Here is a 12,828-nt window from a genome sequence, read left to right on the forward strand (position 1 = left end):
GTTGTTTCGAGCAAGCCATGGATTGATGCTTGTTGGTGGTTGGGGTAGTATAAACCTTTACCATTCTGTTTGGGAACTGCCCATAATGCATGTAATATGGAAGATACATCCATCTCATAGTTGTTGTGTTGACAGTGAAAGTATGCCGCTCAAAATGTTATTCAATCTCTATTTTAAAATCGAGCTCTAGCACCTCTACAAATCCCTGCTTCCCTCTGCGAAGGGCCTATCTATTTACTTTTTATGTTGAGTCATCACCCTTCTTATTAAAAGCACCCACTGGAGAGCACACTGTCGGTTGCATTCATTATTACTGGTTTATATTGGGTATGACTTGACTGGATCTCTTTTACCATGAATTACAATGTTTAGTCAGTCCTTGATCTTTAAAGGTGCTCTGCATTTATGTTTTGCGGTCTCAGAAAGGGCTAGCGAGATACCATTTTGTTATATCATGTTATGATTATTTTCAGAAAGTGTTGTCATCCGAGTTTTATTATTATGGCTTGCTAGCTGATTATGCTATTGATATGAGAAATTGTGAGACCTATGTGTTATTGTGAGTATGGTTAGTTCATAATATTTGCTGAAACTTGAATGCTGGCTTTTCATGTTTACAACAACAAGAGCAAACAGAGTTTGTGAAAGTTTTTCCTTATCACTTTCAGTTTATCAACTATATTGCTTGAGGACAAGCAAAGGTTTAAGCTTGGGGGAGTTGACACGTCTCCAACGTATCTACTTTTCCAAACACTTTTGCCCTTGTTTTGGACTCTAACTTGCATGATTTGAATGAAACTAACCCAGACTGACGTTGTTTTCAGCAGAACTGTCATGATGTTGTTTTATGTGCAGAAAAGAAAAGTTCTCAAAATGACATGGAAATCCTCGGAGGCACTTTTCAGAATTAATAAGATTTTTTGGCAAAAGAATCAAGGTCAGGGGGCCCACGGGATGTCCACGAGACAGGGGGCACGCCCCCCTAGGGCGCGCCCTCCTATCTCGTGGCCCCCCTAGACCTCCCCCGACCTCAACTCCAACTCCATATATACCGTCTTGGGGAGAAAAAAAATCAAGGATAAAGTTTCATCGTGTTTTACGACACGGAGCCGCCGCCAAGCCCTAATCTCTCTCGGGAGGGCTGATATGGAGTCCGTTCGGGGCTCCGGAGAGGCGGATTTGTCGCCGTCGTCATCATCAACCATCCTCCATCACCAATTTCATGATGCTCACTCCGTGCGTGAGTAATTCCATCGTAGGCTTGCTGGACGGTGATGGGTTGGATGAGATTTACCATGTAATCAAGTTAGTTTTGTTAGGGTTTGATCCCTAGTATCCACTATGTTCTGAGATTGATGTTGCTATGACTTTGCTATGCTTAATGCTTCTCACTAGGGCCCGAGTGCCATGATTTCAGATCTGAACCTATTATGTTTTCATGAATATATGTGTGTTCTTGATCCTATCTTGCAAGTCTATAGTCACCTATTACGTGTTATGATCCGACAACCCCAAAGTGACAATAATCGGGATACTTCTCGGTGATGACCGTAGTTTGAGGAGTTCATGTATTCACTATGTGTTAATGCTTTGGTCCGGTTCTCTATTAAAAGGAGGCCTTAATATCCCTTAGTTTCCACTAGGACCCTGCTGCCACGGGAGGGTAGGACAAAAGATGTCATGCAAGTTCTTTTCCATAAGCACGTATGACTATTTACGGAATACATGCCTACATTACATTGATGAATTGGAGCTAGTCCTATGTCACACTATGTTATAGCTATTACATGAGGAATCGCATCCGGCATAATTATCCATCACTGATCCATTGCCTACGAGCTTTTCACATATTGTTCTTCTCTTATTTACTTTTCCGTTGCTATTGCTACAACTACTACAAAAACCCAAAAACATTTACCTTTTCTGTTGCTACCGTTACCATTACTATCATACCACTTTTGCTACTAAATACTTTGTTGTAGATACTAAGTTATCCAGGTGTGATTGAATTGACAACTCAACTGCTAATACTCAAGAATATTCTTTGGCTCCCCTTGTGTCGAATCAATAAATTTGGGTTGTACTTCACCCTCAAAAGCTGTTGCGATCCCCTACACTTGTGGGTTATCAGCGACTCATCTAAGCAGTTCAGTATCAGTGCCAATATGGATCCCAAATAGGAAAGCACACTCATCAAGTTCATCCGTGAGAACCGGGACATATTTGCATGGAAACCTTCTGACATGCCGGGTGTACCGAGAGAACTCGCTGAGCACAGTCTCAATATTGATCCAAAATTTAAGCCGGTCAAGTAGTTTCTTCGGCGGTTCAATGAAGAGAGGCGTAAGGCCATTGGTGAGGAAGTGGCCCGGCTCTTGGCGGCCGGGTTCATTATTGAAGTTTTTCATCCAAAGTGGTTGGCTAACCTAGTGCTGGTACTTAAGAAGAACGTCACTTGGCGTATGTGTGTGGATTACATGGATTTAAACAAAGCTTGTTCGGCTGATCCTTCGCTCTCTCTCATATTGATCAGATCATTGACGCTACGGCGGGTTGTGAGCGTTTGAGCTTTTTGGATGCTTATTCTGGTTATCATCAGATCAAGATGGCAGTTAAGGACCAGGAGAAGACAACTTTTATTACTCCATTTGGAGTCTTCTACTATGTGTCTATGCCTTTTGGGCTTAAGAGTGCCCAGGTGACTTATCAGCGATGTGTGCAGAACTGTCTTCACAATCAGATTGGGCGTAATGTTCATGCTTATGTGGATGACATTGTGGTAAAGTCCGGAGATAAGGAGACCTTGATAGATGATTTAAGGAAACCTTTGATAATCTCCGGGTCTACAAGATGATGCTTAACCCGGCCAAGTGCGTCTTTGGTGTGCCTGCAGGCAAGCTTTTGGGTTTTCTGGTTTCTAACAGAGGCATTGAAGCTAACCCGGAGAAGATCAAGGCAATCATTTCTTTGGCTAAACCAGCGTGTATCAATAACGTTCAGTGTTTGGTGGGTCGTATTGCCGCTTTAAGCCGGTTCATAATCCGGTTAGGTGAAAAGGCCATACTGCTGTATTAGATGATGATGAAGACAGACGACTTCGTCTGGAGTAATGCTGCTAACGCTGCCTTTGAAGATTTGAAGAGACAACTAGCTGAGCCACCGGTCCTTGCTGCTCCCATTGATAAGGAGCCATTATTGTTATATGTGGCTGCTAACACACGTGTTGTCGGTGTGGCCATTGTGGTGGAGCACAAGGAGGCTGGCAAGGAACATCCGGTTCAACGGCCGATTTACTACATCAGTGAGGTGCTTATTGAATCCAAGCAAAGGTGTCCACATTGGCAGAAGCTCGTTTATGGGGTGTTCATGGCAAGCCGGAAGCTTAAGCAATATTTCCTGGGTCATCCCATCACTGTGGTCAGTTCTGCTCCTTTAGGAGATATCATTCAAAACAGAGAAGCCATAGGACGAGCACCAAGTGGGCCATTGAACTTGGGCCTCATGGTTTAAAGTATGTGCCACACATTGCTATCAAGTCTCAAGCATTGGTGGACTTCATCAACGATTGGACAGAGCTGCAGATGCCTAAAGAGAAGTCAGGCAACACATATTGGACTATTCACTTTGATGGGTCCAGGCAATTTGAGGGCTCGGGGGCTGGAGTTGTTTTAGCTTCCCCTCGAGGTGACAAATTTTGTTATGTGCTACGGTTGATGTTTCCATGTACTAACAATGCAACTGAGTATGAGGCCTAGGTCCATTGTCTTCGGATGGCTAAGGAGATGAGCTTAAGCCGGGTAAGGTGCTTTGGTGACTCGGATTTGGTGGCTTAACAAGTATCAGGCAAATGGGATTCTAAGGATCATCTCATGGCGGCTTATCGCCATGAAGCTGATGTCATTGCTGGACATTTCAAGGGTCACGAAGTGGAGAAGTTTGACCGCAGAAAGAATGAGGCAGCTGATGCTTTAAGCCGGCCGGGGTCTCAACGTAAACCGGTGCCACCTAATACTTTCTTGGATATTCTGCATAACCCTTCTGTAAAGTTGCCTACAGAGGAAGACTTGGTCGTTCCTAACCCGGAAGCACAATTGGTGGCGGCTCTTCACATCATCCCAGATTGGACAGTGCCATAGTTGGCTTACATGACCCGGGGCGAGTTGCCTGAGGATGAAACCTTGGACAGGCAGATAACCCAATGGTCTAAGTCAATGACAATTGCCAATGGCGAGTTACATCATCTCAGTGTCACTAGGGCGTTTCAGTGTTGTGTTTCTCCTGAGGAAGGTCAAGAAATTCTTCGTGAAATTCATGAAGGACATTGTGTCCATCATGTCGATTCAAAATCCCTTGTGGCCAAGGTTTTTCGTCATGGATTTTATTGGCTGACGGCTCATGCTGATACGGAGGATCTGGTCAGTAAATGTGACGGTTGTCAGAAGTTCTCAAGATATGCTCACGTGCCGGCTCAAGAGTTGAGGATGATTCCAATTACTTGGCCATTTGCAGTCTGGGGGCTCGACATGGTTGGGCCTTTTAAAAGGTCCAAAGATAAAAAAGACCCACCTCTTGGTGGCGGTTGACAAATTTACAAAGTGGGTGGAGGCAGAGCTAGTTAGTAAATGTGATGTAGCCACGGCGGTTCAATTCATGAAAAAGGTGCTCTTTCGTTTTGGCTTTCCGCACAACATCATAACTGACAATGGCACTAATCTGTCCAAAGGCGCCATGGAGGAGTTTTGTCAACGTGAGCATATTCGGCTTGATGTTTCATCACTAGCTCATCCCCAATTGAATGGTCAAGCTGAAAGAGCCAATCAGGAAATCTTGAAAGGCGTCAAGCCCCGGCTTTTGGTTCCGTTGCAACGGATGCCAGGTTGTTGGGTTGAGGAGTTACCTTCTGTGATATGGAGCATCAATACTACCCCCAACAGGTCTACGAGTTACACGCCTTTCTTCATGGTCTACGGAGCAGAGGTGGTTTTACCTAGTGACATCCGGCATGTCTCGCCCCGTGTGGCGGCTTACATTGAAGCTGATAACGAACAAGCTCGTCAGGATGCACTTGACCTGTTAGATGAAAAGCGTGACCTGGCAGCAGCCTGCTCGGTGATTTACCAACAGGACCTATGCCGTTATCACAGCCCCCGGGTTAAGTCTAGAACCTTTCAGGAAGGTGACTTGGTGCTTCAGCTCATCCAGGATCAAACTGATGCACACAAGTTATCCCCACCTTGGGAAGGGCCCTTTGTGGTCAGCAAGAACTTGAACAACGGGTCATACTACCTTATCGATGTTCGAGAGCTCAAAGACTCACGTAAGTCGGAGGAAGAGACCCGCCGGCTGTGGAATATCGCTCATCTTCGGCCTTACTACACTTGAGCCATCGACTCTCATGATGTACATATTTTGACAATGTATATATTATGATAAGTAATAAAGCAGGACTTCTGTCCTTTTCAACCTCAATGATCATATGTCTTCATCATCATCTCAAATGACCAACTGGGGCTAGTCGTATTCAAATCTAGCTTAACCCTCTTGGTCTGTCTCATGATCGTATTCAAATCTAGCCATTCAAACTCATGATCACTAGGGGGCTTCCTATTCAAACATAGGTTGTATTCAAACCAAAGAGAACATAGCTGTCGATAGCCTTTTGATCGGCACAGTGCCAAACTCACTAGGGGGCTTCTTGATCGTATTCGAATCATAGCTTAACCCCTTTTGGGTCCGACTTTGATCGTATTCGAATCAGAGTCGTTAAAAAACTTTCAAGGTCATTTGGGGGCTTCCTGTTCAAACACAGGTCATATTCGAACCAAAGAGAACATAGCTGTCGGTACCCTCTTGATTGGCGCAACGCCAAAGCCACTGGGGGCTACATGATCGTATTCGAATCCTAGCTTAACCCCTTTCGAACGGTTTACTGATCGTATTCTAATCAGAAGCCTTGATTTTTTTTCCTTTCTATTTGGCTTAAGTTTTGTTTGAAAGCAATCTTTGTTTTGTCTTGAGACCTTTTGGTTCAAAGGTTTAAGTGTAAGTGTGGTTCAAATTTAACCCGGCTTGGTTTTGGATGATAAGTCACCAACATATGACAATCATCATATATTTGGAAGTGTTGATTTACAAAGATTGGGTTATCACCCTTACTGTTCGGGTCACATAAACCGGCAGTACAAGTTCAAAGATCATAGATATGATATTATAGTTGTGTTTTTAAAGCTATATTTCATAGCAGGTTTATTTGTGACTCTTTGTTCTATATTAGAGGTTAAATGTAAAGATATTATGACCCGCCCTATGGTAAGCCGCCAAGGGTTTCTTGTGATCTATTTCTGTGTGCAGGACAGGTCAAAGACTTGCTTAAACATAAGGAAAACAGATGCTATGTATAAAAAGGGGCAAATATAAGATGGAGGCGTAACAGTGTTGAGCACCAAAAAAACGTGCACGACGGCATGACAAAGCAAAATCATTTCTACCCTATTACATGACTCCCCGAGTCCAAATGATTCAATTGTTTTTTCAGCAGGCTACAAATATGAGCCGCCTGGCGGATCAATTCCCTTGTTGACCTGAAGCTTCCGGGTCAGCCCTCTCCGCTTCTTCGCCCTGTTCCCTGTCCTGGAAGGTTGATGATGACCAGTCAATGCCATTCAAAGCTTCAAATTCAGCTTCATCATCAATTAGTCTAGCCGGGTCAACTTTAGGGGCGAAGGTATGCTTACAGATTGGTGGGATCGGGCTGGTCACTTCATAATGTGGCGTTGGAATTCTCCGGTTCTCCGTGTCATAACCTAGCTGGTACCTAGTGAGATCCGCCTCATTAGAAATCAGTGTGGCCACATGGTGTTTTTCCTTCACACAAGCGGCGAAGTCCTCCTGTTCAAATGGCATGCCATCTTTCTTAAGGCTTGCATACCCAATGGCGATGTCGGTCGGGTCTAATCGCAAACGACCGCCTTAGTTCAGTGAACCGTTGAGGCAGCACAGAAAGCTTCCTTAGTACATCCGCCAGGAGTGTGGGGACTTCATTTGACAGGGTTATTGTGGCTAAGGCACACTGAGATCCGGTGTATAGTTGTTCCACCAGCGTGTAAACCGCCTTCAGCTTTATCAACATGTCTTGGTTAAGATTTGAACTCCTCGGGGCTGCATAACAATGTTAGGTGAGTTAATAACGATTTATATGGTCATTGGAAAGATTCAAAGTATTTAACACTTGCAGGGCGACTTACCAAAGATTGCTGAGACCATCTGGGATACATGGCGTTTTAAGCCGGATAATTCAGCGGTCGCCTCTTCAAGAGCCGCCTCTGCCTTCTCAGCTCGATTGGTCAAAGCAATCTTTTCTTCAGCCCATGCCTTTTTCTCCATTTCAAAGTCTTTTTTCAGTTTCTCTTGTTCAGATACACTGAATTCAAATTTGGAGTTGGCTCTTTGGGTTTCCATATCTTGTGCTTCCAGGCGGTTCTTCAAGTCAGATACTTCTGACTTAAGTTGAGTAGTGGTGGCCTGTACAAATACTGGGTCAAGATCATGACTGTTAGCATACAATATTAAGTTCCAAGCCTTTTGCAAGCATCAACACTTGGCACTTGGGGGCTAATGTCTACCAAAGAATTTTATCTAGGTGGCGGTTCATGAGAGTAAGTCCCAAGTACTATGCAAGCAAGAGCACTTGGCACTTGGGGGCTAATGCATATTGTTGTTAAGTCCATACAAGTACTACATTCTATAGAAGCATGTGAAGGACCGGCTCATTCAGGTGGATTAAGATGGCCCTTGGGGACTATGGATTAAGCCGGAATTTTACAGGTTTGATCAAAGGATATCACTAATGCTTACATATTTTGTTCTAAGCCTACAACATATTCGTCATAAGCAATAGACTTGGGGGCTAGCATAGTAAGGATAATTCAAGGGAAGAGATTGTACCTCAAACTTCTGGTGCATCTACTTCACCATATCAATTTCAACGTCACGATTGCTGTGTACTTGGCTCAGATAGCCAGAAAAAACTTCTCCAATACTCATGTGAGTAAAATCAGCAACATCAAACCTGACCTTACGGCGTTCCCGGTGCTCTTCTTTGGCAGAACATTTGGCCAGCACAGTAGGTCTCCCCGGCTCAATGTAGTCGGTCTTGGTGATCTTGACATCAGTGTCTTGAGGATCATCTGTCTTGGCCGGGCTAGAGACTTCCGGGTTTTCAGAGCCATCGACGGCTTGTTCGGCAGGCAGGTCAGCAGTTGGCGTTGGTGTGTCATGAGCTGGTTCAGATGGCGGCTCATGAACAGAGGACTCAGGCGCGGCCGTCCCAAGTTCTGACTCTTTGAAGATCGGTTCTTCGGCCGACTTATTTTTTTTGACTTTTTGCAAGGCTTTGCTTTTCCGCTGCATAAGATCAAAAGGTCAGTACAAATATAATGAATTGAAATGAATACAGGATAAGCAAGTCATCATTACCCTGGAGCCGTCTTGAAAGCCGGCAAATTGGACTGCATTGAGTGGCCGGAGGAAGGTGAAGTTTCCTGATAATTCGAGTCAGAAGAGTTGAGTGGTTGACGAGTGAGACCCGCCAAAGGATAAAAGGGATTTAAATCGGAGGTGACCTTGTTCCGGCGCTTCTTTGGTGTATTCGGTAAGCTGGAGGAGAGTTCCACATCTTTGCTGGTCCGGGTTTGCCTCCGGCTCTCATGAATCTGTCGCTTCAAAAGAAATTGAGGATCTTGATAAGCTAAGGGGTGTGAAAATCTTACTTTCCAGGTTACTCTTCGGATTTTCTGTCTTGGAAAAGGCTCAAAGTCGGAGGAAATGATAGTTACCTCTTCATCCTTTCCATGACTTGTTCCCGTGTCCTCCTAATGATAATCAGTGTCAATAAGGTGGTTAAAAAAGGAGCAAAGAGAGTCAAGGGCTACCTCCGACTCAGAAGTATCTTCTAGTCGAAGAAAGTCATAGGCGCTGGCCTTCTTTCCCTTCTTCTTGGTGGCTTATTTTCTGGCGGCTCTCTTGGCCTTCCTGGCTCTCTTCGCTTCCTCGTGATCATATTTTGTTTTCCAAAATTTATCATCAGCCTGTGAAAATCAGCACAGGTTGAGTACAGACAAACATCAAGGTTACAGGTAATTTACTTAGGTTCACGGCTTACTGCTGGAGCCGGGTTAGCTTCACAGAAGGGGCTTAAGCCCACTTTACCACAATCTGCTAGGCTTTCGTTCAGGAGTGACTTTGTCATGTCATCAACGACGTGGTCCAGTAAATCGTCAGAACTGTGCCGCAGAGGGTCATTTTTCTTACCCGTGGGCGGCGGCTCAATGGAATGATCCGCCAGGCAAGCCAAACCCACACCAAGTCGATACCATTTAGGCCATTCCCCAAAAGAGCCTTGATTTTAGCCATAGTGGGGGCGAGTGTCTGGCGTTCAGCGGCTGTAATCTTGTCAGGAAGCGGGTGATTGGACTCAATACGTAGAGCACGAAAGCCGGGCAGAGGGTTCTCATCAGCCGGAGAAGTGTCTTGGCAATAGAACCATGTCTTGTTCCAGTCTTTGGGATGACTTGGTGGATTGGCATAAGGAAAAATGACGTCTCTCCGATGTTGGATTGAGACCCCGCCAAGTTCCAAGCTAGGTCCATTCACACATTCGTTCTGGTAGTTCAAGTAGAATAACTCTCTGAAGAGTAGTAAGCTGGGTTCTTCTCCAAGATATACCTCACTGAACACTTGAAAATTGCAAATATTAGACACGGAATTGGGTCTGATGTGTTGAGGACGGAGGTCAAAGAAGTGCAGGATGTCCCTGAAGAATTTTGAGCCGGGTGGTGAAAAACCCCGGTTCATATGGTCAGTGAAGACGATGACTGAGGGAGTCCTGGATTAGGGGGTGTCCGGATAGCCGGACTACCATCATCAGCCGAACTATTATCGGCCGGACTATCATCATCGACCGGACTCCAAGACTATGAAGATACAAGATTGAAGACTTCGTCCCGTGTCCGGATGGGACTTTCCTTGGCGTGGAGGGCAAGCTTGGCGATACGGATACGTAGATCTCCTACCATTGTAACCGACTCTATGTAACCCTAGCCCTCTCTGGTGTCTATATAAACCGGATGGCTCTAGTCCGTAGAACAACAACAACCATTACAATCATACCATAGGCTAGCTTCTAGGGTTTAGCCTCCTTGATCTCATGGTAGATCCACTCTTGTAAACATCCACAATATCAATATCAATCAAGCAGGACGTAGGGTTTTACCTCCATCAAGAGGGCCCGAACCTGGGTAAAACATCGTTTCCCTTGTCTCTTGTTACCATCCGCCTAGACGCACAGTTCGGGACCCCCTACCCGAGATCCGCCGGTTTTGACACCGACATTGGTGCTTTCATTTAGAGTTCCTCTGTGTCGTCACCGATAGGCTTGATGGCCTCTTCAATCGACAACGACGCAGTCCTGGGTGAGACTTTTCTCCCCGGACAGATCTTCGTATTCGGCGGCTTCGCACTGCGGGCCAACTCACTTGGCCATCTGGAGCAGATCGAAAGCTACGCCCCTGGTCGTCAGGTCAGGTTTGGAAGCCTAAACTTCACGGCCGATATCCGCGGGGACTTGATCTTCGATGGATCTGAGCCACAGCCGAGCGTGCCGCGCTGTCACGATGGGCACGACCTAACTCTGTCGCCGGACAGCACCTTGGAGGCCGCACACGAATCCGCTCCGACCCATAGTCCGGAGCCGATCGCTCAGATCAAGGACGGATGGCTGGACACCGCCTCGGGAGCTGCAACTTCTACGGCGATGGAGCCGAACACTTACCTTGTCCCGCATAAAGCTCATGACTCCGAGGTGTCGGACTCTCTGCCGGACTCCGAACCTCCTGCGCCGCTGCCAGTCGAATCCGATTGGGCACCGATCATGGAATTCACCGCTGCGGACATCTTTCAGCACTCACCCTTCGGCGATATCTTAAATTCGCTGAAACACCTCTCGCTATCCGGAGAGCCCTGGCCGAACTACGTCCAGGATGGTTGGGACGCGGACGACGAAGAAATTCAGAGCCCACCCACCACCCACTTCGTAGCCACCATCGACGATCTAACCGACGTACTCGACTACAACTCCGAAGACATCGACGGTATGGACGACGATGCCGGAGACTATCAAGAACCAGTGCCTACAGGACACTGGAAGACCACCTCGTCATATGACATATACATGGTGGACACCCCAAAAGATGGGGACGGCGAAGAAGCAACGGAGGCCGATTCCTTAAAGAAATAGCCCAAGCGCCGACGTCAGCGGCGCCGCTCTAAATCCCGCCGCAGCAAGAATGGAGATTCCGGCACAGGAGATAATAACACCCCAGAAAGTGCCGAAGACAACCCCCTCCAGCACGATCTAGCGCAGGAGGAGGCAGAAGCAAGCCCTCACGAGAGGGCGGCAGACGAAGAGGTCGAGGATGATAATTACTTACCTCCCTCCGGAGACGAGGCAAGCCTCGACGACGACGAATTCGTCGTGCCTGAGGATCCCGTCGAACAAGAGCGTTTCAGACGCATGCTAATGGCCACGGCAAACAGCCTAAAGAAAAACCAGCAACAGCTTCAAGCTGATCAAGACCTACTGGCCGACAGATGGACCGAGGTCCTCGCGGCCGAAGAGTATGAACTCGAACGCCCCTCCAAAAGTTACCCAAAACGCAAGTTGCTCCCCCGACTAGACGAGGAAGCATACAAACCTGCTTCACCAGCATACAATACGGCAGACCAACCACCTCGTGGCCGCGACAGAGAGGCATGCAAGCCCTCCACCAAAACCGTACCCCGGCATCGCTTAAAAAGCATGAAGCCACGGGGGAACGGGCCGGACTTGCGGGATATATTGGAGGACAAGGCAAGACAATCCAGATCTATCTATGGATCACGTGGGCGCGCCAAGACCCACGACGAATACCGTCGCGCCAGATACAACTACTCCGGCCGGGCCGAACACAGCAGACAACGCTCTCTCGAGCTACGTCGCGATATTGCTCAATACAGAGGCGCCGCACACCCACTATGCTTCACTGACGAAGTAATGGATCATCAAATCCCTGAAGGGTTTAAACCCGTTAATATCGAATCCTACGATGGCACAACAGACCCCGCGGTTTGGATTGAGGATTATCTCCTCCATATACATATGGCCCGCGGCGATGATCTTCACGCCATCAAATATCTCCCACTCAAGCTTAAAGGACCAGCTCAGCATTGGCTTAACAGCCTGCCCACAGAGTCAATTGGATGCTGGGAAGACCTGGAAGCCGCATTCCTCGACAACTTCCAGGGCACGTATGTGCGACCACCGGACGCAGATGACCTAAGCCACATAATCCAGCAGCCAGACGAATCGGCCAGGCAATTCTGGACACGGTTCTTAACAAAGAAAAATCAAATCGTCGACTGTCCGGATGCAGAGGCCCTCACGGCCTTCAAACATAACATCCACGACGAGTGGCTAGCCCGGCACCTAGGACAGGAAAAGCCGAAATCCATGGCAGCCCTCACATCACTCATGACCCGCTTCTGTGCGGAAGAGGATAGCTGGCTAGCTCGCAGCAACAACCTCAGCAAAAACGCTGGCAGTCCGGATACCAAGGACCGCAATGGCAGGTTGCGCCGAAACAAAAACAAACGCCGCATTAACGGCGACAGCAATGAGGATACGGCAGTCAACGCCGGATTCCGAGGCTCCAAGCCCGGTCAACGGAAGAAGCCATTCAAAAGAACCACTCCGGGCCCATCCAATTTGGACCGAATACTCGACCGCTCCTGTCA

This window comes from Triticum dicoccoides, chromosome 4B, assembly GCF_002162155.2.
Source record: "Triticum dicoccoides isolate Atlit2015 ecotype Zavitan chromosome 4B, WEW_v2.0, whole genome shotgun sequence".
NCBI lineage: Eukaryota > Viridiplantae > Streptophyta > Magnoliopsida > Poales > Poaceae > Triticum > Triticum dicoccoides.